The sequence below is a fragment of the Neodiprion lecontei genome, chromosome 3, assembly GCF_021901455.1.
Source record: "Neodiprion lecontei isolate iyNeoLeco1 chromosome 3, iyNeoLeco1.1, whole genome shotgun sequence".
NCBI classification, from domain to species: Eukaryota; Metazoa; Arthropoda; class Insecta; order Hymenoptera; family Diprionidae; genus Neodiprion; species Neodiprion lecontei.
The window spans coordinates 25,110,544-25,137,833 of NC_060262.1; the positions used below are offsets into that span (position 1 = coordinate 25,110,544).

Consider the following 27,290-nt stretch of genomic DNA (forward strand, 5'->3'; position numbering starts at 1 on the left):
CTTAGGCCTGCCTGAGGGTGGGAAAGATAGAAGAGAAGAGACTGCCGGCACGGAATCAGGAATTCCTTATAAATATGACATTTTCCATCCCGTTTGACTCGCTCGGAGATTGTATTTGAAAATTTTTTGAATTCGCCACGATGCCGCGCCGACTTTCTAGCCTTTATCGCGTCTACAGTTCTCTGCAATTTTATCTCTGTCCAAAGGTCCTATGTATGCAAATGCGTCTGAATATAGTCACAGAAACGTTGGAATTTTTCACGGCGTAACATTTCGCGATTTCTACCCCAGTCTCGAAATCCATTCCGTGATTCTTTTCTACTCTTTTCGACTCACGTTCGTTTTCGTCTCGTTAAAAGCGATTTTGAAATATCGTAAGTCGGTAACCGTCAACACGAAAACCAGGCAAAACACCTTCGAAGGGGAGGGAAGAACCCGGTCTCAGTTTGATACAGCGATGCGCCGCGTCTTCGCCGTGGCCGTTTATAATTGATGCGTTATGTTATTAAGCCAACACGTCGAGTGTCAGGGTGTGTCTTGATTAAATCTTTCACAGAAATTGCCTCGCCCTGCAGGATCTTCGAGAATCGCGGCGCACCGATCTTCGTCAAAATTACGTCAATTAGAATGAATGTTTCTCAAGATCCGCTCCGGTTTTCAAGATTTATTATAGACCATGTCACCCATACTACGGACGAATCGCGATTTCCTGACGGATGGTTCTGTTTTCACGAATCCCTGCAGGGGCTCTTAGATCTCGCGACGAATGGCCAGGATGAGGCGTAAGTCAGCGGGAGAAATTTAATGGGGAATTAAGCTCGTTTTCCGATCGGAACCTACTCCGATTCAGAGTAGCTGGTATTATTTTCAATCGATCGCACAAACATAACGAAGAATTAGTGAAGAGCCATCCTTGGGCGGGGCTGTAATTTATCAAAGTGAAGTACTGTGTACATTGTGATGCACTGACCAACGAGAGGATAAACAACGTGTTACACTCGATACTTCCGTACTTTCGTATATCGTAGGCATGTACACTATGTACAGTCTTATCCGTTAACGATCACCCCAAATATAGTCGTCCCAATTTTGCAGGGATCCGTTAACGCGTCACAGCCATGCGATCAAGGCAACTGCACCTACCCTCATATTTACCCAGGTTTTTGTGCGTCGTTGGTACGGAAGTGAAATTGGTTTATTTCCCAGAGTTGTGCAGATGGTGGTTATACGAACAGGCGGAATCAACCGGGACTAGTTAAATTCAGTTCTGTTTATTCAAGGATTACGCCGGGTTAGATTTCTCTCGATATCAATGTTTACTTTTGTTTGATTAATATTTACCTTAGCGATTTACTTCAGACTATTTAATCTACTTTGTAAAGTTTATGCACGAGTAATTTTTATTCGTAGACTGTGGTTAATCAGCCAGGTTTGATGCACGTTTGATGAAGAATCCTATTTTTATTTTTTTTTTTTTTCTAAAATACCAAGCACTTCAGATCAGACTTTCCTTCTGTTTTCAATCTTCTTCTTCATAATTCTCCTCTACTAGGTTAACTTCCCAATTCAGCAGACCGAGCTTTCATTCCGACTTCACTGCGAAAAACTTCCAACATCCGAGACCCCGCCTCGAGATTTCAGCCGCGTCTTTGCATCTCTGTGATTATTCTATGTAATCGCTTCGCAGTACTGCCTTCCATTGTCATCAGACTCCTGTCTTTTCCTTCAACCTCGAGAAGCTGAATTTCAGATACATTGAGCTCCTTGCTTTAGCTACTTGTTTGTTTTGCGGTTTATGTTGTTAGATTAACGTGTATGAGGTTACGTTGTAAACATACAATGTGCTTCTGACGATAATGGCCTAAATTTACATGATTTCACCGTATTACGAAACTTGCCAAATCTTGCCAAAAGCTTTCCGTGTTATACGGAATACGGGGAAAAAAATAAAAGAAAAACTTTCCCCTGGAATTGGCATAGAATTCCCGGGGACCCGAGCGTTGAGTTTGATGTGAAATTTTCTCGAGTACCTAATCCTACCAGAACCAGAATGGAAAGTAAAATTGAACCATTACAAGAGAACGAAAAAAGTAACCGCCTACTGCACCCAATCTTGCTTGGGTTACGGCCAATGGATTATCGAATTTGATTTACAGAACTCAATTCCTCAGACGCTTAATACTCTGCTCGTGATGAGTTTTCAATTAGGCGCTCAAACGCTTCGTGGGTGGTATATTAATTGGTGATATAATTTTCAAAATCGAAAAATAACTGGGCAGCCTTTCTCCCATCCGATGAAAGTATAATATTCAATTACAAAAATTGTGTGTCGCCTTCTTTGACTAGCGAATTTTGATTGAGTACTGAAATGCTAATAAATTTGGATAATCTTATCAAAATCAGTCGAAGCATGTCTCAGAGCCTACTCTTAGAGCTTTTGGACTCGCGTGAAAATTCTACTTTTAAATATTCACCCGAGTCCTCGAATCATCGCGTAACAATCGGCGGTGAATTTTTCATGAAATCATTCCAGAGCCTAAGAATACTTGAAAATGATTCTTGCGCGTTTTCGTAGCACCAATGAAAGTTTCATAAAATCTAAAATCATGATATAGAAAAAAAAAACAACATCGTCCCGAACTTATTTTCAATTCCGATAGCTGGTAAATACTTTGCAAATTTATTTCTTGTTTCATCGGCAAACGCAGTTGTACTTGAATTTAACGTTTGAATCTAAGATAAGATCTTATTCGGGGGAATCGTGCATTTAACGATTGATATAATGCTAATTAGTTCATTCGGCATTATCGGTTCACGCAAATCTGAACGTCACGTACTGTTGACCTCGTGGGATTAATTATTCCCAACGGGCGTAAACTCCGTAATTTCTGTGAACAATCGACGCAGTGTATATCGTTACGCGAATCAACTGTTTCCTACTCCCTCGAAGGCACGTATTGTGTGTTTATTGGTATAAGCATTTACAGTTCAGACTGCTTGAAAAGCTGAGAAATTTTCATTAGCGCATTCATCTCACTGTACGAATAATACTTCACTGGGCCTCGGACACTTGGCCCGTAAAAAAAGCAAACCGCACTTGTCGATATTGCAAATGATGCGAGTACGGACGTTATTCACCAAGCACTCACCATCGTTAGTCTCCATGCGTCATCCATCTGAAACAGATGAAAAGCACCGTGAAATAAAAAATAAATAACCATTAAAGTTGAAATACCGGTCAACACAGTTACTGATCGGTAAAAGTCTCATCAAAAATTTCACACTCATCGAGCCGCCTGCTTGTCAGTATTAAATAACATGAATTTTACACGGTGAGAGCAGGGAAATCTGATTTGCAGTGCTTCTATTCCCTGCACTTCTCGTCCAATGTCATGTAAACTGAAATTCATGTTCCGAAACTTCGGACGAGGGTTGCTGTTTTTTAACCTACAGAGACGCGTGGACAGCCGATATTTGTAAAAAAGTGGCGAATGCTAGCGAAGTTTGAAATTGAATCAAGTCCCCGTGTCGCGTAAATTACATCGTGAAAATTCCTCCATGTGCAGACGTCTTTTCGTGGTCCGTTTTGTGGCAATCGGTTCTTGTCGCGATTTTACAACAGCAACGACTATCGAATTTTACGTGACAACTCTTCGGAGTCGATGTCATCAACCGTCGTCGATTCGATCAGACACCTCTACCTCAAAAACGGAAATAAAAGTCCAGTGTTCTTTACCGGCAAGAGGTGGGTAGACTGTGGAATTATACGAAGACAACAGTAACAATCCGAATCAAAGTGGCACGGCATACAATCTGAGATAATCAGATCTCACGGGTACTGATCCTCTGTTCAGTGAACCATGCTGAGGTGAAATGAATTGAATCTCAGTATGGTTCGACCTCTTGACCGAGGGATATCGCATTTTCTATCGATAACAGCTCAATCCTTAACACACCTTAACATTTTCAACAACAGTCTACGTCAATTTCCATCCAGTTCTATACGCGAGGCGCGCTCGACTTCCTTCCACTTGATGTATTGATCAGTTTCTAGGCAACATAATAAATCATGAATGCGCTACTAACGTCGATTTAATTAACCTCTGCACGGTTGTTAAACCGCCACCGTATTCTCAGGTGTCCTCTACGTACACTCAGTTAGGTATTGAAATTACTCTGCTTCCCCGCGCCAGATCCAGACAGTTAAGTTGTATTCGTAAGCTGTGTTGCCTTCGTGCTGAGGCAGTAAAGGGAGAACCGTCGCGTGTGCAGTACTTTTAATTATCGTACAAGCTGAACGGTTTACCATGTAGTCAAGTACGCTAATCGTGAGTCAGGAGTCGTCGTCAAGGCCGCTGAAATGGAATTCCATGCACGTGGATCCATTTTCCTCCTTTTTCCAGCTTTGCAGGGAAAGGGAAATATTTTCGTGAGTCAACTGTAATCAGTCGAGGATTGTGCCGCACTTCCGTAAATTGACTCGAGAGTTAAATCAACCTTTGACGAAAAGAGTTTTCGCAACCAAACGTAACGAGTAGTTCAAGGGAAAATTCGCTGACGCTGCGGACTTGTTACCATCGTCTCGGATAAAAATTGCAGATGCAAGATTTTTCCGTACTTATGCTTAACGATAAGACGATGACGTAGATAGTCTTTGTCTATCGCGTTAAGTGACACTTATTTTGACTATTATCAAAGCTTACGTATCACTGACGTGGAAACATCGCATAAACCGAAATTTGTTTTTTATCTTACTCAATAACAGTGTCGAAAAATTTATTCCTGTAATCGAATTAATACTGATTGGAATTACACATTTTCCGTAGTTATTTTTACACTAAACAAAAAAGCGTAGTTTGGGATTGCATCCAAAATGATCGCGCTAACTGCGGTATTTTTGCGTCAATACCGCGTAGACTTTGATAACAGTTGAAATAAGTAAGATTTTTTCCGCGATTGGTAAGGACCGACTATACAATTCTCTTAAAACTACGCATAACTGCAGCGGTAAATTTCACTCTGCAGAAAATTTCACAATGTGCTCTACTTATTTTACTCTCTGTAGACATTATGACATTATAACACTGGGTGCGCTAACGACACGTGTCAGAGATATGTTCTCACAAAAACTGAAAAATGTTGCCGCATATGAAAAATAACCAGAAATCTTTCGACGTACGACAATGTAGCGATATGCAGGTGCAATGTGAAAATGGCTAAGGAGATTTACGTTTGACGAATAATATATGCGCGATGCGTAGAACGGACCGTAGAACAGGGAACGGCTCAAAGTCAAACTCGTAAAATCGCCGAAAGACTATGAAACCTTGATGGTGAAATTTATCCTCTGTTTTTGCATGGATGTATAAATTTAATAGATCGCCATTGTCGTAAAAATTCATTTCTCGCTAAAATGTTTGCACCTCGGTATATGTGCGTACGTGTAATACGTATACCTATGTTTACATATTTATACGTTTAACTGGAATACGCCTTCTGCCGCAACTGTCACGAGCTGAAGTTGTATTGGAACAGTCGCATTCTGCAATTATGTCACTCTTGTTTCATACGAGAGAGAAGTCGCGATATTAATCCAAACTTCGTCGGGTGCCAGAATTAAAGTGGTTTATCAAGTAACAGGCCACGATATCACCGCGTTTCATTAAACAAGCTCTGTAAACTTCGATTTACGGCGTTTGGTACGCAAATATCATTCGAGGCTATTGACCGAAACTTGGCTGGATTATCATCGTTTTTCAATACGAGACGGTGAATTTACTCTGAAAGCCCGAAGGATTTATTATGCAAATATCACCTACAAAGCACCTTCGTATATTGACTTTGAAAATCCGAAATTATGATATCTACGAATTTGCAGAGCATGATCATACCTACCCAGTTGTTATACCTATAAATTATCGAAGTTACCTGATCAGCAAATAATTTCCCTACTCAAGGGGCGCACAACTCGTAAATTTCCATGCGGTCTGGCGTCCCTTGGATATAACTACCCGGAACACTCCGACCCAAATCATTCGTGTAACAGATCCCAATATCGTTGTGAATTATTGTCTCGTTTGAAACAAGGTCGCCGACTGATTCGTACTCGCTACTTCGCTCCCGTATTTTCTGGGTGGTGAATAATCGGGAAAAATTTTCGTCACGTTAAATACGCATGTAACGGCTGGTGAAAGCTGCTGGAAGAAAGTATGAATTATATTGAGGGAATTCGCACAGGACGCTTTACCGGCATTAAAGCCATTCAAATATCGTTGAAACTGAAAACCGTCTTGACGGTCAGGTGATCAGTTTCATCCTGGGAAACATTCTACATCCATTATAACATGTTTGTAGCAGCGGGTCGAAACTATTTTCAAGATCCAACGAATTGTACTGAGCGGTATGTACAATTTGACTGTGAGCCTCACTTAAAATGACTTTGCGACCTGAGGAGACTTCGAAATACTCGAGAAAATTCATCTGGCGGATCCGTATTTCACGCTTTACACGTGGCTGCGAGACTTCAAATGAATTTAAATAACTTTGAGTAATTTCGGATGATTGTACGGAATTCGAAAAGCCTTTGTTCCAAGTTCACGCCTCAAGGGTGGATAATTCTCGAAGATTCAAAGCAAGTACTACATACAAAAAATACATTCTAAGATTCGTAGAGACGTGCAAACGGCAAGACGTGAAACTTTGTCGGTTACTTTTTCACCCAGTTTTGTGTAACTTCAAATTCAGTCAGAATGTACGGCATTAATATCGAGGAATCGAAATGGCTCGTGGAAAATTTCGCCCGGAAATAATCCTATAAATAGCTCCTTGAGCGCATTAGACGGAGCGGTACATTTCTTGCCGCTCTTTCGTCGGAGATAAATCGCAACGAAATAGGCCGTGTTTCTTTCCCTCAAAAATTTAACGCAATAACTTCTTGAAGAATGTAAAATGCGGAATGACATATTAATGTTTCAGTGTCGTGAGTTTTGCATCGCAACGCGACTCTAACGTCGCGCTAATATCGTACGTTCGTTCTACTTGTGTGCGAGTGCGTGCGCGTGTAAGAAAAATAACATATGCCTTGCGTATCGCAGGAGGAGAACTTGACAGCTTGATTTTACGCGTCCTTAACTATCCAACTAAGTTGTAACTTAATACCTCTATACGTATAATGTACACGTGTATTATATACGAATACATATTACGTGGGTGGAAGAGGATCCGCGCATAAAATTGAATCCCCAGAGGCGTGTAAAGCACCGCCGGCATCTTAACGGATTTTATACGTCTGTTTATCCATCATTTTACCCTGCTTAGTGTAGCGCATACCTACTTTTGAAACTCCGCGTATAAGCGGATGGAACCTCGAGTGCAGTTTTCAAAGATTGATAAAAAAGTTGCTGCTTGGCCGCGTCTATCCCACGATCAAATTTCCCCTATGCGCTTTAAAGTCTCCGCAAGCTCTTCGCTAAAGCTCGTTGTTCAAATGCTCGGACGATCAATCGCGAGCCTGTGAGATTACGACCCTCCATGTTTCCTTGTAAACTGTTTCGGCATAACGCGCGTTGATCCCGGTGTTCTCAGCTACACGCTCAGGTGGCGAAAACATGGTGGATTTGCGGGCTTTCGTAGATAACGTGGCTGGCTAGATTACCGCGATAAAGGGGGTAGCACACCTTTTCGCGTGTCTTGCGACAGAGGTTATAAGGCGAGATTCTTACCGGCGTTATATGTACCACGGAAAGGGCGATCCCTGCTCTCCGAGTCGTTGACAGGCTCTGTGACGTGACGTGGGGATGAAGCTTGAAGGGAGTTGCCGCCGAGGAAACAGGGGAAGTGCATTAGTATGAACAAACAAACACACCGCATGCCGGAAATTTTTTTTATGAATCTTGTTATGTATACGAATCCTCCTTGCAGCCGTCTAAATTTCTCCCTTTCTCTCAGATCATTATACTCCACATAATATATGCATGTATAATGCATTAGGGTGTCTATTGATCAACGAAATTTTTACACCCTTACGGAATTTCCTTTTTTTCATTCGCGTACGGATGTAAACCATGCGGGTGGATGAATGTCAGGAGATTTCAGATTGAATCTAACGTTTTACGGACTCATTTTTTCATCCTGCGTTATCTTTGCGAAATGTCTATTTTAACCCGCAGGAATGCCTACTTGAACAAAAAAAGTAAAACAGACACGTCACGCTGGAATATCTTTCTTAGATTTGGGCGCTTGAACCGTTCGAAACTGCCGCCTGTTACCACAAATAAAATAGACAGCTGTCTATCGCTGAGTAAAAGGCACGCGGAAGCGGATAATTCAATAGAGATTCTCCCGTGGGACGAGATACTTTTTTCTATTTCCGACGTCTGCGCTCCTCTTTGAAAATGCTGGAGTATCCACGGCAATGTAACCGTGGCCAATTAAAATATTTCAGAATGAAAAAACATCCGAATGCGATCCATCTGGTGGAATGATTATTCAGGCCAACGGGGTGTAGCAAGTTATCTTAGTTATTATATGAAAAAAAATTTACGTGTAATAACGGTGGTCGAGGTGAATCGAAACATCTGGCTCTTTGGCGAGCCGTGAGTATAGCCGACGTGACCGGTTTACGTGTATTTCTTTTTCAGCCGTTAATCTTTATGGTAAAATATATATATATATATATATATATATATATATATATATATATAATTATATGTATACGCTGTATATGTTATAAAGTGTAAAATTTGAATTTACGAGACATTAAATATCAAATTATATCGCGTTATCTGTCCTGATTCGCCGCACCGGGCCACGCTTTATCATTCTCCTAAATACGAACGCGATTTAATGCCTACGTTATGAACATAAATTAGTTTCATTATTACTTTTTTTCATCTTTATCACTCGACCGCTGTCCGTGTAATTAAATCGCCAAAAATAATTCATCTCTCGGTTTCATTTAGTCAGTTCATGGATTGAAAAGTGCGTGTCGAACATCCATAAAAACCTACCGAAAATAAAAATGATCCCTACCTACTTGAAACAGTCAATTTTTCATTGCATCAATTTGTTCTTTCGCCCGTTTTATCATTCCGCGACTAGGCAAGTGCCAAATATTTTAAATTAACATCGAAGCTCTGAGGCTCTCAGCACTCAGCTGCGTAATTTACCTGCATGAACTAATTCGATAAAGTTGGTACAGTAATAGATTTATAATGGCAAGCGTATGCTAATCATGAAGGTACATATTATATATATATATATATATTATATATACATGTATAGTATACAGGTGCGTACACATTTACCGCATGAAGGCTCCATTATATCTAAGTAAACCCGGTTGTGTGAGTAAACTTTGAAGTGCAGGAAACTCGACTGCGGTTCATCTGTGAATTTTATGTGGTCATATAGGTATATACAGTATAGTTTCGTTAGCTATTGCCGACTTCGATGTTGATTGAGAGTGACAACTGGTAATAAAACCCCGATCTAGTCGAATTACAGTGTCTCGTCAGTCGAAAGAACAACAAGATTCAGGTAAGTGCAGATCCATATAAGCAACGGATCAGTAGCTTTATTTACTTAAATCAGTGATGAATTTATTTTCCGTAAAATGAGTTTTAGTAAAATAACAATCAGGAGTCATTGTAAACATTCGGCAAATTGAGGGATACGGCAGAATTCACGAAGTTACGTAACTTTTAAAAATACTGCAAACTTGTCTAAAATTTTTTACCGTAGTTTCTTTTTTTTGAACTGTTTGTAAAAATTTTTTTCACATTGACAACACGTGCATCGAAGAGCCTGAACCTCGTTATCTACGTATAAAATTATTCGTACCTCTTTCACCGAGCATGAAACAGAGCTGCGAATCTTACCCTTCGAATATAACCGTCTCATCGTCGGTTCGAACGCGAACACCTTTAACGATCGACCGCGTCTCAAAGGTGTTTCTGAAAATCGGTAGGATTCACGGAGCAATCAGGCCCCGGTATGACTCCCTTAATAAGGGCGAGACTCGGCAAAGGGTTTTTTTTATCGCTGTTCTCCAATGCTTCTCTGGGAGGTGAAGTTGGCCGGAGAACCTTGGAGTGGTGAGATTCATTCAGTCACCTCCATCTCCGCCAAAGTGGTCGTCAGGGATAGGGGGACTGCGAAGTTTGAGTCGAAGTCACGCTTCCTTAGGAGAAGACTAGCTTCTCCACTTTCCCGGAAGGGTTGCAGGCACTGGCGGTATCTGAACTTATCGGGTGGTTTGTTGGAGAAGAAGTTACTGCCCGGCTTAGCCACGTGGCACAGCGCGGTTCGTAATGAATCGATACACTTTCACAGAACCCTAATTTATTTGCTATCAATTTGTGATAGGGTGAAAAGGGACCTGGCGATGAATTCTAGCGAACTTGATGGGAACGCGATGTTTCGCTACAAAGATTTGGCGGGACGGTTAATGGTTAGTGATTATACGGTACCTGAGCTTGGTGATGGGCCTCAAGGACTGGAGCTAATGATGATGATATTGATGACGACGAATGGACAAGCAGAGGATGGTTACGAGGTGAAAGATTGACTGCGGAAGGCTTCGATCTTTTGTGATCGATTGCACTGATTCGAATAGTGACCGACAAAGGAAGTAGAAAGAGTTGAGGTGTAATTCTGTGATATGCTGTAGCGCATCGAACAATGTTAGACTCGCATTTTTTCCCGTGCTAATTGGTCGTTCGAGGGGTGAAGCGATATGTGAAGTTTGCATTGAAAATCTTGTTTTTTCGCTTAGGATTTCTCGGTGATAAAGTAAACGTTTCGACAACACCGAATGGACATTATTCACTGTCAACCGACGGTACTGTACGCGTAGTGTTTTACTCTCGGAAGAGCGATTGCTCAAAGTATCCAAGACTGGACATTTGCCTTTCCACATTATAAATTGCTTTCTCGGTATACGGCGAACGGGGGAAAACAATTCTACCTTAGTCTGAAATCAGACAAAGGTATAACGCAAACTCGTGAAGTGTGCCAGGAAAATCTCTCAATCAAAATGCTAACAACATCCCAGAATCGGGCATTGAAAGGAGATTTGAACCATTCAAAATTACGCCTCTGAACTTGCACTTATCACGGATGGATGTAATCAAGCTGGGTTGAATTACGTTTTGCTTTGCTCAATAACGGCATTGATTGTTGCGGTGACGGGGGTTCTGAATTCTTTGCAAACCGCGGATTGAACCGACCGAATTCGGCACCCTTTTTATCGCGATGCGATCGTCCCGCAATCGAACCAAATTTCCCAAGTGTCTGTGCGGCTGGCACCTTGTCTCATTAGTGATTCCAGGGACGCAGGGGTCGGAGCCCCGAACTCCACACCATGGCGACGGGTGTTTCAATTGATGAGAGTTCGCCGATGACAACTACAGAATCACTGTCACGAATCGTCAAAGAGTCTGTTACAGCATCTGGCGTCAAGGGCCGCGTTTACACGTAACGTATTATATACTCGGTGAGATAATTCGTCCTGTCATCGAACGGATCATGTATTCGCGTTCTCTCTTCACATCTCGTCTTCGTTGACTCTGCAGAATCATTAACGACAACGGATCATGAACGACAATTTACTCATTTAGATAGCGTGGAGTGAGGAGGCTCGGTAATTAAATTAATCGTTGCTTTAAATGTGCCGGAAAAATACGTAATATATTTACTTGAAGCCAAGGAATCAACGACTGAAATTACTTGTTCAAGAGGCTTTATTTCCGGGGCTAGAACTGTCGATATTTATTATGAACGAAGGAGAATATCGATGAAAAGTTCCCGCTGCTTCAACATCGCCGGTCAAAGAAGACGTTGAGCAAGACCTCATTATCGGGTCGTGTGGTTTTTACGTGGGATATTTTTGACCGTTTATATTAGATTAAATTACGCGGTGAGACTGCTTGCGTCATGAAGTCGATAAAAGGTGTACCGGTACCGCAGCGCATGCAGGAGCACGCAAGCTTGTTACTCATTAAAATTGTAAAGGCGAGTAAAAAAGCGCGTGCCGTAAGCGCGGAAACGTGCCGGACTTACGGTATACGGTTTACAAAGCGCGAAATGTTGTCGCCAAATTTAGCCATTAACGAAATACCTCAGAACACGTTATTCAACGTCACCGTGACGTCGGACTCTTGTAATCGAATTACGCGAAGCTCGGAATAATTCCGAATTCGGAGTAAAATATTCTTCATATTGTACGGAACGAAACAAAAAGAAAAATGCCGGAGAATTCGTGTTTGTCAATTTTATTTACTCTGTACAGTCGGTTGCGCGATTCGGTGAGGGGCGTTTAGGCGGATTTACGCTCGCTGATCGATCCGAGGATGACGGAAAAGCGAAATTGTGTCTACTGTACATTTCGGACCATTGTTACAGCCTCAATTCCCAACAAAGACAAGTAACTCGTCAGACAAGGAATTACGTCTACAGACTCGTGTTTGGAAATTTTTCCTTGCGACACGAAGCGGCTGAGACCAGGAGATTTTGTCGTAGAATTCGCACGTCGTGACTTAACATGTAACGGAATGTCCTTTACGTAACGTAATACGTATATGGATATTCCGGAGTTTCCCTTTGATGGAATATCAATTTTCCAGAAGCTGTACAGGCGTGGGTTACCTGATTATTCGGCGGTTGAGCAATTCGGGTGAAGTGTGTTTCCCCGATAAGTTACGGGGGTCCAACGTCACCCGCGAAAACCAAATCTCGGCTTCGAGGCATATCCGAAAAGTGTCAGTAATCCCTAGCGTTACCATACGACTGACATGGCGCTGATAAAAATGTCATGATGGTCTTGTAAAATTACAGTGCGATTTCGTTGAAGCCCTTTCGATCTAGCCTTTATCCAACTTGTGCCTAAATATAGGCTGCGACTCTCGTACGATTAGCCGTAGATGCCGACCGATGTCAGGAAACGATGAACATAATTGCTAATGCGGCAATTTGTTTTCAGTTAGATTTGATAGAAATCCGGCTACGAATAACAATTATCAACAAGTTTGACAATTTTCGGATGAGTTTAATACTCTAGTTTTTCACCTTTAAACCTCGTTCCAGCGCTTTTCGGGGGGTTACGACGTTGGTGAAAATTTTGACCACCAGCCCAGGGTTCCTTCGTCTCGCGTAACAAAGTCGATAATTTTTTCTCACTTCGTTCCGAAGCTGCCACCCTTCATTGTACAGTCCTGAGCTCAGACGTCAGACTCGATCGAAATCGCCTCGAACCTTTTAATCCCCAGCATCAGAATCATTTGTACGCAGATGCCGGGCAAAGTCGACGAACAACGGCTGCACGAAACGGAATTCGGACTCGCACCGAGGCTCTCGAATTCATCTCCTCATCGCTTTAATGGAAACACAAACTCCTTTCAACTCCTATATTTCTTTTCCATCGATCCTTCTCAGAGCTCCTCTTTCAGCCTTCGCGGTTATTCAAAGGCGCAACAAAACTCCAAGGACTCGGAATGAAACGGTTTCGAAGGGATCAGCGAGGATTCAGACAGCCCGCGATTAGACGTTTCGATTTTATTTCCAACCAATGGTCCTGACCCTGTCGTTACTCGCTCGGGCTGCACCGACGGCTTCGGTGTATCTGCGGATCGGCGAGAAAAAGTCCGCGGATATATGTATACCCGGTGCAGGAATGCCGGATATAGAAAATTGGATTTCGCGAGATTCCAGAGGCGAGATGACCTCGCGCTCTGCGGCAGCCGGAAGACCATGTCGAAGCTTTAGAGGCTCCCACGACCCTGACAATATTAGTATTCACCTGGCAGGTAACGCAAATCATTCATATCCTTCGGGTATGAGGCGTAAGTGAAAGCGGCAAAAAAAAAAACTAAGAGACGTGACTGACGCAGATTGTACTGCAAGCAAATACGTCATCCCCCCCCCCCTGATATATTTTCCACAACGATCTTTGAATTTTAGGTTCCGCAGAACGTTGTTTGATAGCGAAGGCCTCAAAAAGCGTTGGGCAAATCCGATTCAGGACTGATCCGATTAAAATCGTTCATTACGCTGTGCTCGATGTTATGTCGCGAGTCTATATCCGTATTGGGTTTCGTTTGATGATAATCTCTTCTTTCAAGGAAAGCAGAACCTTCCGGAAAATGGGCCGAGATCACTGTCGGTCAAATAAAGCGCTTGCTTCACGTGCATTCGAGCATCTGGTGTCGGACAAACAGCCCGGGCGTTTTTCGCATGGCGAAAGAGCTTACCAAGAAACATCTTTTTCGCATACATACAAGGAATAATATACGGTCTTGGATTTTCAGGAAAAATCCGTTGGTGAAATGTTTATTTTATAAAATTTAAGACACGTTAACGCTTCTGGCTATATTCAATCCTTATACAGCTGGGATTGTAATTGATTATTTTTATTATAAATTGATCATAATTAGCGAATCACTATATTTTTCCTCAGCTGTATAAAGCTCTTTGAAAATCCGCAATAGACTTGTATTTGCCAGCTGTGTAATTTTGCGGGAATTTTTTTCGCAAAAATTCTGTGTTCTTCTCACGAATTTATATGCGAAAACATAATGCCAGCTTTTTAATACGTTTACGCGTCTACATATACAGTCTGCATATCAGCTTCTGCGCTTTTCAGGCAGGAAACCTTTTCCCTTTGATATTCAAATCAACCGGGAGAGTCCCGCATGAAAAACGTTTCAGATTGTGGCTTGTCGGGACGGGAAAGGATCGGTCGAGGCAAACAACGCAGTCTTTTTACCGCATTAAATTCACTCAAGCCTCAGCAATGCTTCTCGCACAAACGAACCCTTATATGGCTCAGCAGAAATTTCATTTGTGTACTGATTTTGCCAGCGTGCGCGACGCTGGGATCCCGTTTTCCAAATCAAAGTACGTACAGTTTATATCGATTTCCCGTGCAGTGAAGTCGATGGTAACGATATCACACACACATCCGTCTTCTTTCAAGATCTTTTTCCCTGATTCATTCATCACCTTAACAGTAATTGTCGCAATTAAGTATGACGCTGAAATTAGCTGGTAATAAGTCCGGAAGATTCTCGGGGAGTGAGGAAAGGATAAAATATTAAGCAGGAAATTCGAAAGAGTTTCCTGAATAATCCTGTTCAGTTTCATTGTTTCGTCATCACCTGGAACCTTTTCACCTGCGTTGGCTGCTGACTATTACATGCTAGTTTCAGCGTTGTAAATTAAGTATCTGATCGAACGGCATTTTCGGATCATTTCTATCCACCATAAATTTTACCACCTGAAATACGATGCAAAATTAATATCAAGCCTTTTTGATCGTGATGATAGAAAGCGAGTGATTTGTCAACGTGCCTTTTTCATTAATATACGTAAGGAAGGAAGCTTATGTTTGGACACGGTCTGCAATCGACGGATGAAACTTTGCTCAAGAATTGCTCAAAGAGGTACAATTGTCGAAATACCGAGTCAAATGTTTAATTCTAACGGAATCAATTATTCCGATTGAGAAAATCGAGGAATCCAGCCATGAGCTTCTTCCGGTCCGCCGTAATCACTTTCGAAGCGTACCTACCGGGGATTTGATTAAATCCAAATAGTCGAATGACGGCTGATTTCCAGAAAGGTATTTATACCACGATTGCCCAGCAAATTGATCGGAAATTCGTCGCGTCCATTCACCGACGATTCTTCATATTTTTATTCATTATACCCGGCGACTAAAGAATTTCCAGGCGTTCGTAATTTCCAACCCCGATCTCGCGCCGTTCGCCGTCAATCTGTGAGAGGCACTGAGTGCCGGAAGTTAAGGATCGTCGCGAAAGACTTGATGAGATTATGGGATCCGTGTCTCTTTCCAAACCAGCATCCCTTGTCCGCTCTTTCTTTCTCACTTTCTTGCCGTTTTTTCCCTTTTTCTCGCTGTAACGGCTGGTACCAATTTTGGTATCTGGACACCCCGGGGAAAACCTCGCGACTGAATCTGAACGGATTGACGTTGCGTACCCGAGTTTCAAGTCCGTTGTTTTCGATGGTCGGAGGAGATCAATGGGCTCGTTACTCTTTCCGTGCTCTCTAAACCCACCCGAGATATTTCCACAGCGTACGGATTTCGCCCAGATATACCGACGGCTGACTATGAGTGAGGTATTTCTTAGCATACTCCGACGCCGAATCGTATCGCCTTTGACATTTAATCACGGACGAGGCAGCTCCCGAGGGACGCCGTTATTGCTCCATACCTATACGCAGCTTGACTGACTTTAGCTTGTTCGTGTAATTACCGTCTCTTGATCCACGGTGACTTCGAATCCCCTGTCACAAAACTTTCCATAGTATATCAGAATCTCACTACAGTGCAGTGGAACAAATATTGGGGCTCGATGTCGGCTTGGGATTTGCGTGATAACTCGAGACAATATTATAGGAAGCTTAATACATACGTCTGAGAGTTGGTGGAGCGAATTATTATTATTAAATCGAATCAACGCCTTCTCTGCCTGCACTTTTTCAGGCGACGAATACGCCTGAAGAGGCAGAATTTTTACTTCGAGGAAAGTTTGTGTAGAAAAGCAGTGAACGTTTTTTATCCTCCCGAAACGGGGCATCGAATCACGCTGGCTCCTCGACATTTTCGCAATTCCGACGGACTTGAGAGGGGTCCGGTTTTCGTCAGAGTAAACGGAAATTTGTTATTTATACACTTTGACAAAGCTGTGAGGGTAAACATGAGAATGCAAAGAGAAATTCACCAGGCGTTGATCGAATAATTACAGTTTAGCGAACGTTAATCGTCTTTCGCCGTCGTGACGAGACAACTGCGATGCTTCGTCACTCGTCTGACGTAGGTAGGCATTGCGTCATCTCTTGGGGAATCACGACAAATTATCTATGCATTCCGTACCCTCGGGGAGAAGTTATCTCCTCATCATTTTGACGCTTTAATCTTGGATCAGAAACGTCCAACCGTCCTGGATTTTCTGATCGAGACTTAGCTCGCTGACCTCCGTTCCGGTGACGACAAACCTCATTTGAGCTTTCACACGTGAAATATGATGGCGTCGATTCCTCATACGTGGTCGTTTGATCGATCGGAGCCAAAGATTTTTCCACATATATCTTGGAGAGAGCGGTAAAATGAGAACAGCATTTACCTTTAGCAATTTTCTCAGCTGCTGTGATGTTACATATTTTTTTTTCTTTACTTATCAAGTTCTCGCTCAGTGTTTGTGCTTCGAAATTCTGCCACGGGCACAATAACGGTGCCTGGGTTGTAAGGTCGCGCAGATTTGAATACGAGGATCCAGAGTGGAGAAACGTGGTCTCCGGCTCCCCGACAACCGGCACCGTATTTCTTATGACATTTGCCTAGCTGAGGGAAAACTCGTACAGAAACTGCGCTATCTTTGTTTCAGGAAATGCACAAGGGTTATTAACGAGACCGTGTCAAAAGGCTCGCAGCAGCACGCAAAGAGAGGCAGAGAAAGTGTAACCGTCCATTAATTTTCAGTGTGCTACCGCGTATGAAATTAATATTTTAGCAAGAGTTATATTCCAGCAGTGACAAAATTTTTTTAGAGGATGGGGGTCCTTGTTTGCGTCTTTACACGCTCACTGTTAACTCGCACGCCGATTCTTTTATTTCTGCGATATGTTGTAGTACGGAAATAGAATTGAACATGTTTTTAACGTACTGATTCAGACGTTCGAGCGGTGAAAAATACGCCCAAAGTTTAACCCCAAAAAAATAAAGGATCCAACCCGTGAGAGTAAAACGACTGCGCATACACGGAGAGAAGAAAACGAGCAGATTTTACTGAAAACTATAGAAAAAGAGGGAAACATCGAGGTTTTTTATAAGAAATACCGATGTCAACTATAGTTTTTACTATAAATGTGGCAGGTTTTACTCTGTACACAGTGGTTTTCACTGATTATACAGTAGAATCTACATTTTACGAAGTATATTTTACCAAAAAACGCGATGTGTCCCTTATTTCCTGCAGTTTTGAGTAAAACCTCCTCTTTAAGATATTCCTTGAGCAGAGGGCAGTATTTTGTGCGAGGTATAAGTACAGCCGCTTCTCAATCATTCGTAAGTTATAACGAATCATTGCACCTAATGACAAGATAGAATCGAAAATTTCTCACGAATTATATTACCAAACATAACCCCTAAAAAGTCACGGTTACAAAAATTCTTCTGCTTGTGACATTTTTCGAAGTCTTATCATTCCTATTTTAAATCGGTGTATAAATTATTCGATCGAACTGTGGCTAGCATTTCATCTTCATAAAGCGCCGTATAAATTGAACGGTTTTTAAAGTCGTAATTTTTAGATAAATATTCGTTAGCTTGGCTTGAACTTTTTCTAGTTCATAGAGATCTATTTGTACTTTATTGTAGACAAAAATCAGTAAATTGTAAAATATTCGCGTTCGTGGAAGGAATACCTTAACTTTATTTCCCTACGAGTCTGCGCCATTTGCGCAAATTGATACCGAGTATAAAAGTACAGATACTTACTCTTATACCTCCGTCTTTCAGCCCGCGATATTTCCGCTACGTTATGGGTATAGTGATGCGCCATTCGCTTGTCCCAATCGTCATATTTCTCCTCTCCGGTCAACCATTGGAGACTTGAAAGTCCTATTCAGCTCGAGAGCGCGATAAACAAAACAACAATAGTCCGCCATTGTTGTTCTGCCGAATGCTCAGATTGAGCTCTGCAGCTTTCGCTGGTCCGATAAGCGAAAGATTTGTTATTGTGACCGAAGAAGTCACCGATATCGGAGAGCCGACTGGCGAAATGCGCGGTGAAATATGACCCCAATATTTTGTTTCCGTAAAATTTTCTCCTCGTCAACCGCAATGATTGATCGTCGAAACGGGGAAGTGATCGTCGAGATCAGTTTTTAATTCAATTTACGCGATTTCGTATTTTTAAAACGATTGTAAATGTGATTGAAACGTGAGTTGGCCGATAAGAAGAAATAACAAATAACAAATATTCAATTACGAGCACGGCTATGGATTTTTAAGTTACGCCCAACATTTTACCCATAAAATATCATATCTGTCGATGGCAAGAATCGTCGTTTTACGAACCAGCCGCTGCTGTGCGATCCGTTTTAATTATAAAAGTTGAAATTTCTCTTCTTCCCTTCGGAACTGCCTTATAGCGGATTTGGTAGTTCTTTTTTTTAACATCACTTTTTTGCACAGTGAAACAATCAAGACTCGTTATTATCAGGAAAAACTTGACTAATTGCTTTGCAAACGTCTATAATCACGTGAAAAACACGCAAATTGGCTACAAACGTTGAATAACATTCGCGAAATCAGCAATTGCAAGAACAGAGTTCCGTTACTCAAGCTTTCACAATTCCCACTCTTGTGACTCGTAATTTTACATTATAGATATGTTTACGATCTCTTGCTGTCGCTGTTCTTTTTATTGTAATAAATTTCTGCAAACAAAACGGTAGCAGCTTTGCATGTAAAAACATAGGCTACTTGAATAGATACGCGCATTGGAAGACTTGTTTAAAAGATTGACGAAATGCTGTAAGATGTTTTTTTTCTCACATAAATTCAAGTCCAGACAAATTTTTTCCTCGGAGCAGAATTCGAATTCAAATTATTATTGTCTCAAGACTGCACTTGAAGATATCCGAACGTTATTGTCATTACAAAAGTGATGTTAAGAAATATTTTTCCGGTCACCGATTTATTTATCAGATTTGGTCCATTCAATGTGATAAAAAAATGCTCGACCTTACATCAAAGAACATTCGAGAAATATCGAAGAATTTATAATTTATTCCATCATTTTATTTGTCATAATTTGTTGTAAAATTTATTTTTTGTTGTACATTTGACGAAAATCGCCGTGTTTCTACGATCTGACAATGAGAACGAATGTACTCTTTGCACTCGCCGTTTCCGTAGAATATCGATTACAGCTAATCCTACGAATTCTAAAGTCTACCGGTTTTCCATCTCTGAGGATTGTTTACATCGTCGAACTGTTATTCGCCCTCTCTGAAGCTTCGGCTTCAGTGTCACAGCGTCGCCAGACCGGGTTACACGTCGGTTCCCGACGATTTTGTATCACACGGTACGTGCAGAATGGGGGCGTTGAAAACTGAGCAAGGTGTATTGTTCCGTCTAATAAATATCACTCCCTCGAGCTGACAGCATTGCGCAGTGTACCATGCTTTTAATTAAGTGCATTATAAAACGTGCTTTGTGATCGACGATGACACCGATAAGAAAGACGACCGGGACGACAGACTTGTTATATAAGAAAGTCGAAGACTGGTGAGTTTGTTACACGATTTTATTCTCTTCATTTACTGAGCGGTAGCGCGTTGTGAACCTTGTTTTTTTCTTCTTCTTCTGCAGTTTTATATAAATATATATTTTTCAACGATATACGAGTGACTTGACACGATGAATTTCCTCATAAAGAGGTTCGTAGATTCGATCCGGTTTACGATAGCAATATTTTTATCGCAAATAGCAAGAGAAATAGCTTTTCTTATCAACTACACCAGACTCGCGCCTTACTCTTCAAGTTTACAAACCATTGAATTAGGTGATATTCTTCCTTGTATTGTAACTGTATTATAAATATTTAGGATATAGCTGTGAAAGTTTCTTTTCCAGAACCTAGGTCTAGGTACAGGGTATAAAATTATATTGGAACTCGTAAAATTTTGCAGAAGGGTCGTCTGGTTTTGAAAAAAAACACGTATACATTACCACTTGATATTTGTTTTTCTCGTAACACGAGCGTATCTATCCTCAATCTTAAATTCGTCTATCCACTCGTTTCCTTGACGCGAAATAATCGAGACCAATTTCCTTACCGGATGAAACTTGTAAAGATGTAGTCTGAAGAAGTTTAAGTAAAATTGAAATAATATTCTCGCCGTTAAGGGTTCCCTTTCCGTTGAACTTCTTGCGTTACGTCGTAGAGAAAGTAAGGAAACTCGAAAAGCACAGGGGGAGGAAGGGGACCACCCCTGGGCTAGATCCCGACTACAGAGGAACGCCCTTATTTATACATCGCTCTTGAAAATGGGATGTTCATCAGTCTTGGGTGCGGTCTGACAATTAGATGCTTTTGAAGTCGTCGCATGACGGCAACCGTTCCCTTAGTTGGAGGTTTAGCTCTTCATATACGCATTATTAAAGAACTTGAGGTATTCTCTCCGAGTTAACCGGGGAAGCGCCATTTAGGTTGAGAATTTGTGAAAACTGGTCTTTATCCTCGTTACTGTTCACGGTAACTTGAACGATGAAAAGATAAATAATACATTCTCGATTAGACACGGACTGCAGTGGTAAATAAATATTTTTTATTAATTTTATTACGGGACAGATTCAATATATTCTTAAGCTGCAAAGATCTCTTCAATAATACGAAAATTGAAAATATATGAATTGTATGGAAAAGTTGAGTTTCAAATCGCTTCGTGGTTAAACATTCCTTCCATTTTATTCTACTACGCCTAATTTTATTGGGAAGGCTATATATTTATTCTCTGTGTATTCAGTGAAATACTTTTTTTGTTTCATTGTGTTGGTATAGTTTATATTTGATTTCAGAACATACGTCGATACTGATTGCGATCGACAAATAGCAATGTTGAATTGACTACTGAATAAAAAACAAACAAAAAATAAAAATCCGTTTACGCTTTGTATCATATGCAATATGCTCGAATTCAGACAGTAGGAATAAATGTGTTTCTGTACCTACGCCGTACTCACGAATGCGATTTCATAATTTTTTTCGCCAACGACAATATCGTACTCAAACAACTGCTGCTTTATCTGTGCAGTATTTCTTTACTTACTATTAACCTCAGGGGTTTTCACAAAGTTAAACACTCGATTCTTTCTGAGCAGCTGCAGTTTCTGCGAGTTGGCAAAGTCTTATGAAATTTCAAAACAATAATCAATCAACGAACCTTCTTTTTATCTCATCGTCAGATGTACGGTCTGCGTCTGAAGTCCCAGCGCGTACAAGTTGAATCGCTTTTATCGTTAGTAATATCCTAACCGAATTAAAGCTGTCTAGAAGTATCTAAGCTTATACCCTCCAAATAAACGCGTGATTTTCTTGGCGAGGCTTTCGAAGATTACTCGAAAGTTATTCGAAAAAATTTCACACCTAATTCCCACACCCCGAGACGAATTGATAAATAAAAGTACCATCTTTTACAAAGAAGGTGTCCCAGGTCAATTTCTCGGAATCGATTTCTTTTCTAACATGTTATAGTAGACCGAAAACTAATCGCCACTTTGTTTTTTTTTTGCTTTTTCCATTTGCCATTAAACACTTTGTGGAGGCACAAGAAAGTAATATTTCTCGTCCAATCCAACTCGAAAAGTTTTCTCATAACGAGAAACGAAAAATATAATTTTCTCAATTAAACGACAAAAACAACAAAAGTTGCCAAATGACCCCTTGACATTGCTTACTTTGGAGGGTGGTTTGACTCCCTTAAAGTGTTTAATAGCAGATAAAAATCAACACGTGTCCTTTACGATTAGTTTTAAATCTGCCGTAACGTACTACAAAAAAAAATCAAATCTGACAGATCGACCTGGCATACCTTCCTCGTCATTTATCCCTGTATTCGCCCGAAAGCTTCATCGCGAGATTATTTCACTTTTTTTCTGGGTAAACGACCCATTGAATACCCAAGATGAAAATGTTTTGAAAACCGATTTGCGACAGCGCAGACCAGATAGTCGCTGTGATAACCGACACGGAAAATCTGCGACGCCTTTAGCGCTGCGCTTCGACCCACGGTTAGACCCGGTTTACCCAAGACGTGGATATTATATCCGAGAGTGAGTGGGTGCTGGTGATAAACCTTATTATCCAAGCAAAACGAGGCTAATACTTGAGCGACGACGCCTTCGGCGAAGCGCATCTTGCGCCTCCAGATATTTGCCCAGAAATGGATTTTCGTCCGCATGTGTGTTTGCGTGTGTTTGCGCGTATGCGTACCGCGGTGAGTCTACAAGCTGGTTAGCGTCAGGTGAATTCGAAGCGGTGGCGAGCTTCAACCTGACCGGTTAAAGGTATTAGCGAGCTATCGTTGGATAACTTTGATGAACGGGGAGCATGCGGATTCGGTCGAGGTTTTATTATCGACAGTGAACGTGGTTCTTTTGACGTATAAATCGAATTTCAGGATTCAGGGTTTCGGTATGTGGGGTATAAAAATTTTCCCGAATACTCGTTTACGGTACCCTGTAAGACAATTGAGAGATCGGAATACGTACACTGTTGAAAATTTCTGTATGAAACTTCTTACACTGCATTAGAAGTTTCATTCGGATGCGGAACAATGAATTCACCATACATTTACTGTGCATTCGATTTACGAACACAATAAATTTACTACAAAATTTAGTGAAATGAAATTACTTTTTTTTGTGTTTTTCCTACAAATTTTAGTAAAATCAAAAATTTTCATTGTAAATTTCAGACAAATGCATAGTAATTTACGTTGCTGGACTGAATTTGTAAATTTACACCTCTTTTGTAAAGTAAATGTGTAGTAAATTCACAATCATTTTTCTTCTCAAGTTTGTCTTGTAACAAAAACTGTCATCGTGTCTTCAATGTTGTTGTTGTCGTTGTTGTTGATGATTGGAATAAGAAACTTTATTCGTATCGCTGACTTGTTACCATGTATTAAAAGTCATTTAATTTTTAATCGCATACGGCGAAAAGGATGCGGATTTCGGAAGAATTTCATTAACACGATTACTGTGTATATACGTCACCTTTAGCCGCCAGCGATACAAATCGATTAGTCTACTGTGCAATGCTAACATAGGATTCCGTTTGAGTAACACAAACACACACACCCACACAGGCAAACTGAGTTTCCTTCCCAGCGATCGCTCCTGCTTCCTCAATATTTGTTCCCAATGATTAGCACACTCCGGTCAACGTTATATGCTGCACAACATTCGGTCATTGAAACAGAGACTCTATATTTGGCGAATGATCAAGAGTGACGTTGATCGAGGGATTTAGGCATTTGTTGAAAATCATTAGAACAACGAGTAATTAAAATTCTACCGAATTCGAATTTAATTCAAACAGAGACACTGAGATCTATTTATATTCCATACAGCCATGAATATCAAATTTCGAAACGTTCTTTGCCTTAGAAACGAGACATATAAGACAGTTTGAGGCAAAAACTTGAGGTGATTTGTCGAAAATTTTTACCCCAAATCGTCACTGGACTGAAGGTGTCTTTCTCATCAAGTTTCAGGAACGTCTATTGAGTCCTGTACTATTTCCGAATACTGATTACCTAATTAAAATATGTAGTTTTCTGCCTTTTCACTGAAATCGTTTTACGTCATTGCGATAAATCTTTAATCTGCAATCGCAGTAAGTGCGGAGTTCTTGCGTCGATGTGAATATTTAAGGAAACAAAATTCGGCGCACGTCTGCTGCTGGTATAAGAAAATTATATGAAAATCACCCTCCCCGTCACGCTCTAATCTACCGCAAATGATTCCGTTATCTCCTTCTGGTGCTTAGGCTTTCGCGCAGAGTTTCCTAGCTTTAACCACGTTACGACATGGCTCTCTGTAATTCGGCAACGCTATATATAAAACGGGAAATTTACTACCCGGTTCGAAAATAACCCACCGGGAAATTCATGCTAATCGACGACAACTTCGACGTTTCAACGATCGATTTATGAACGACGTCACTCGGTGTCAGGACACGCGAAATATACTTGTGTACTTGATATTTATTTCCGTCACTGTTTCCATCAGTTGCAGAAAAGACAATTTTTTATTGCGGATCTGAACACTGCTTCAAATTTCAGCAAGTCATTGAAACGAAGTACCTAATAAAATTTTAATATCTGAATTGAACTACCTTCAAATTCACTTCTCGGTTCTGCTGTGGTTTTTTATTTACTTGTTGCCACGATTTTATTTTTCCATTCGCCGGATTGAAGGTTCCCAATATCGCGTCAAGTCCGATTTTAGGAGCTCCCCAAAGTTCATCGGGAAACTCGTGAGTCAGTGTAAATCGTAAGAACCAACCACCTCGTTATGTATTCCGTCCATATAGGACGAATCGCGCGTCTTGATGGAGATGAGGGGCTTTTGTGCCGCTCTCAGCATTATGTCACCTTAATTTTGACGATAAATTTGACAATCGCACAATCGTGTCTGGGGTTTATTATCACTGCTCGTATTCATCGCTCGTAATCAGATCGATTTTCTTATGCATAAATTCTGCGAATGGTAGCTTACAGCCTTTTCTAGTTTAACAATAAATATCGTCGTAACCATCGCATGATTTCTCTCCTTGTTAAAAATACCAACCCCTGTGCCGTCAATTTGTATTTTCATCATTCGACTACCTTAATGTGGATACATAAAAAAATTGTGCTCGTGGGAAAAATACCCGGTGTGAAATCCATTAAAGATGCAGTATTCGTTAATTACGGATGCCAAAACGATCGCGAAATTCCTGTAAAGCTCGATCGTCAAAATTAAAGCTTGACGGTTTGACGCTTGATGAGTGCGAGCGAAAATGTAGAAAGAGAAAAAATATAAGGATTATCGTATCGAATTTTCGGGGACCCGATAATCTATATATTAGAATTTAAGAAGCGTAAAAATTCTATGCCGTGACCTTTTTACATTTCAACGTTTTTTGCATATTACAACTTATCGCACTTTTAAATTCGCGGTTACGAAAATTTGATATTGCCACCGTTTTATTTTCTGGTCTTGCTAAATTTTTACCCGGCCCCCCGAACATTGGCCTTCAACTATAATTTATAAAAACAATATATCAACGACCAATTTTCGTTGTTTCCGGGCATAATCGTTCGATAATTATACGCTCACCGCGTTATGCGAAGGGGATGCGTGCCTGCGGTTACGATCGTAGATTTATTTGTATAATCGAGGCGAATTGCGGGTGGAAATGCAGACGCCGCTAATATCCGGAGTAGGTATCTAGCTTCCGTTGTTATTCATTGCTTTGGCTGAATCGAAACTCGGTATCGTCTGGAAATTCTCTGTACCAGTAATATTGAATCCCTGATTGTTCGCAGAAATTCCTCGATCAGGGCCGAATTTCGCTACAACTGTCCGCGACCGATCGTTGGTGCAACGGGTGGGAGACAATCGAATATGAAAATTTTCTTCTCCTGCTAGTCTTTCTTATTCTTCCTTTCTTTATTTATGAGAAGACGGCCCGCGCGCCAAATCTTTGCCGCCATTTCATCGATCCATATTCATGAACGATACTCGCGAATGACTGTAATCTAGAATTCCTATCGCCGCTTATTATTAGCCTCGGCCGAATTTTTCCCGCCGATTGGATTGCTCGAGTTTTCAATCAACCCGGCATACAAAGTCCAGCTGGGTTCATCGCGGCTCCGGAGTGTGCTTTGTCTTGCTACTTGTCAGCCTCGGGGATAAGTTTCAGTACGGAGAATGTCGTTCACACTTTCCTTGCGGCGTTTGTCATGGCGTTGAGATTAATGGCCACCCGTGCAACTTCTTGTTTCCGTTCGGACGGCAACTTCAACGCAACCGGACACTTTTACTGGCTGAAAGGAGGAAAAGTTTGTTGGAAGCTTTTTTTTTATGCCTCGCCTACGTGCGGCTTGTATTAAATTTCCTAAAATATCTCCCGATTTCATTTTTATCGAGAATACGCGCTCCCGGGTATCAGCCTCCGAGTTGCAAATTCGATTCGATTCGATATTATCCAAACTCAGCGATAAGCGTTTAGCTACTAATTGAGAATGCCTGGTGCTAATCGTCGGGTTATACGGATTTCGAACAGACGTTCAGCCCGAAGGTACCAAGTTTTGTAGAAGTTGGGACGGGATCCGGCCACAAGCTTAAGCAGTTAATTAAGGGTTGGATTTTGCCCACTAAAACGATGTGTACAGAGTAACCTACGTAGAAAAACTGTTAACCTCGGATTCCTACAGAGAGGGTCGTTATTTTCAGAAGAGATTGTTAAGGTCACGGTAGACTTAACGAATCAGTTCTGCCCGCTTTAACAACGTCGAACTAAATTGATTAATTTCAAGTTGAAATCCATCGCGAATTCCTAACTGTAGCCAAAAAAGACTTACGCGTCGGCCAAGCGCTTTGTCTGCACTGAAGGTAATGTTTTATGGAAGGAAAAAAAAAAAAAAGAAAGAAATTCAAGATTTATGTATAATCGGTACGTCGCTCGCTTGAACAAATTTACTCTGTGCTT

At 41.1% G+C, this 27,290-nt stretch overlaps 1 protein-coding gene and 1 long non-coding RNA gene across 4 annotated transcripts in view; one reads left to right on the forward strand and one right to left on the reverse strand.

The window, feature by feature from the left end:
* LOC107226816 (tachykinin-like peptides receptor 99D) overlaps window positions 1-27,290 on the reverse strand; it is a 129,138-nt gene that overhangs the window by 88,233 nt on the left and 13,615 nt on the right. For 2 of the 3 annotated variants that reach the window (XR_006903618.1, XM_046735940.1), the window contains exon 2: window positions 3,150-3,176. The exons of the other annotated variant lie outside the window; for it this stretch is intronic. The gene's annotated coding sequence lies outside the window, so the exon portion shown is untranslated. The remainder of the gene's footprint in view (window positions 1-3,149; window positions 3,177-27,290) is intronic. 3 annotated transcript variants of the gene reach the window in all.
* LOC124293742 overlaps window positions 1-27,290 on the forward strand; it is a 96,927-nt gene that overhangs the window by 27,552 nt on the left and 42,085 nt on the right. The window lies entirely within an intron of this gene.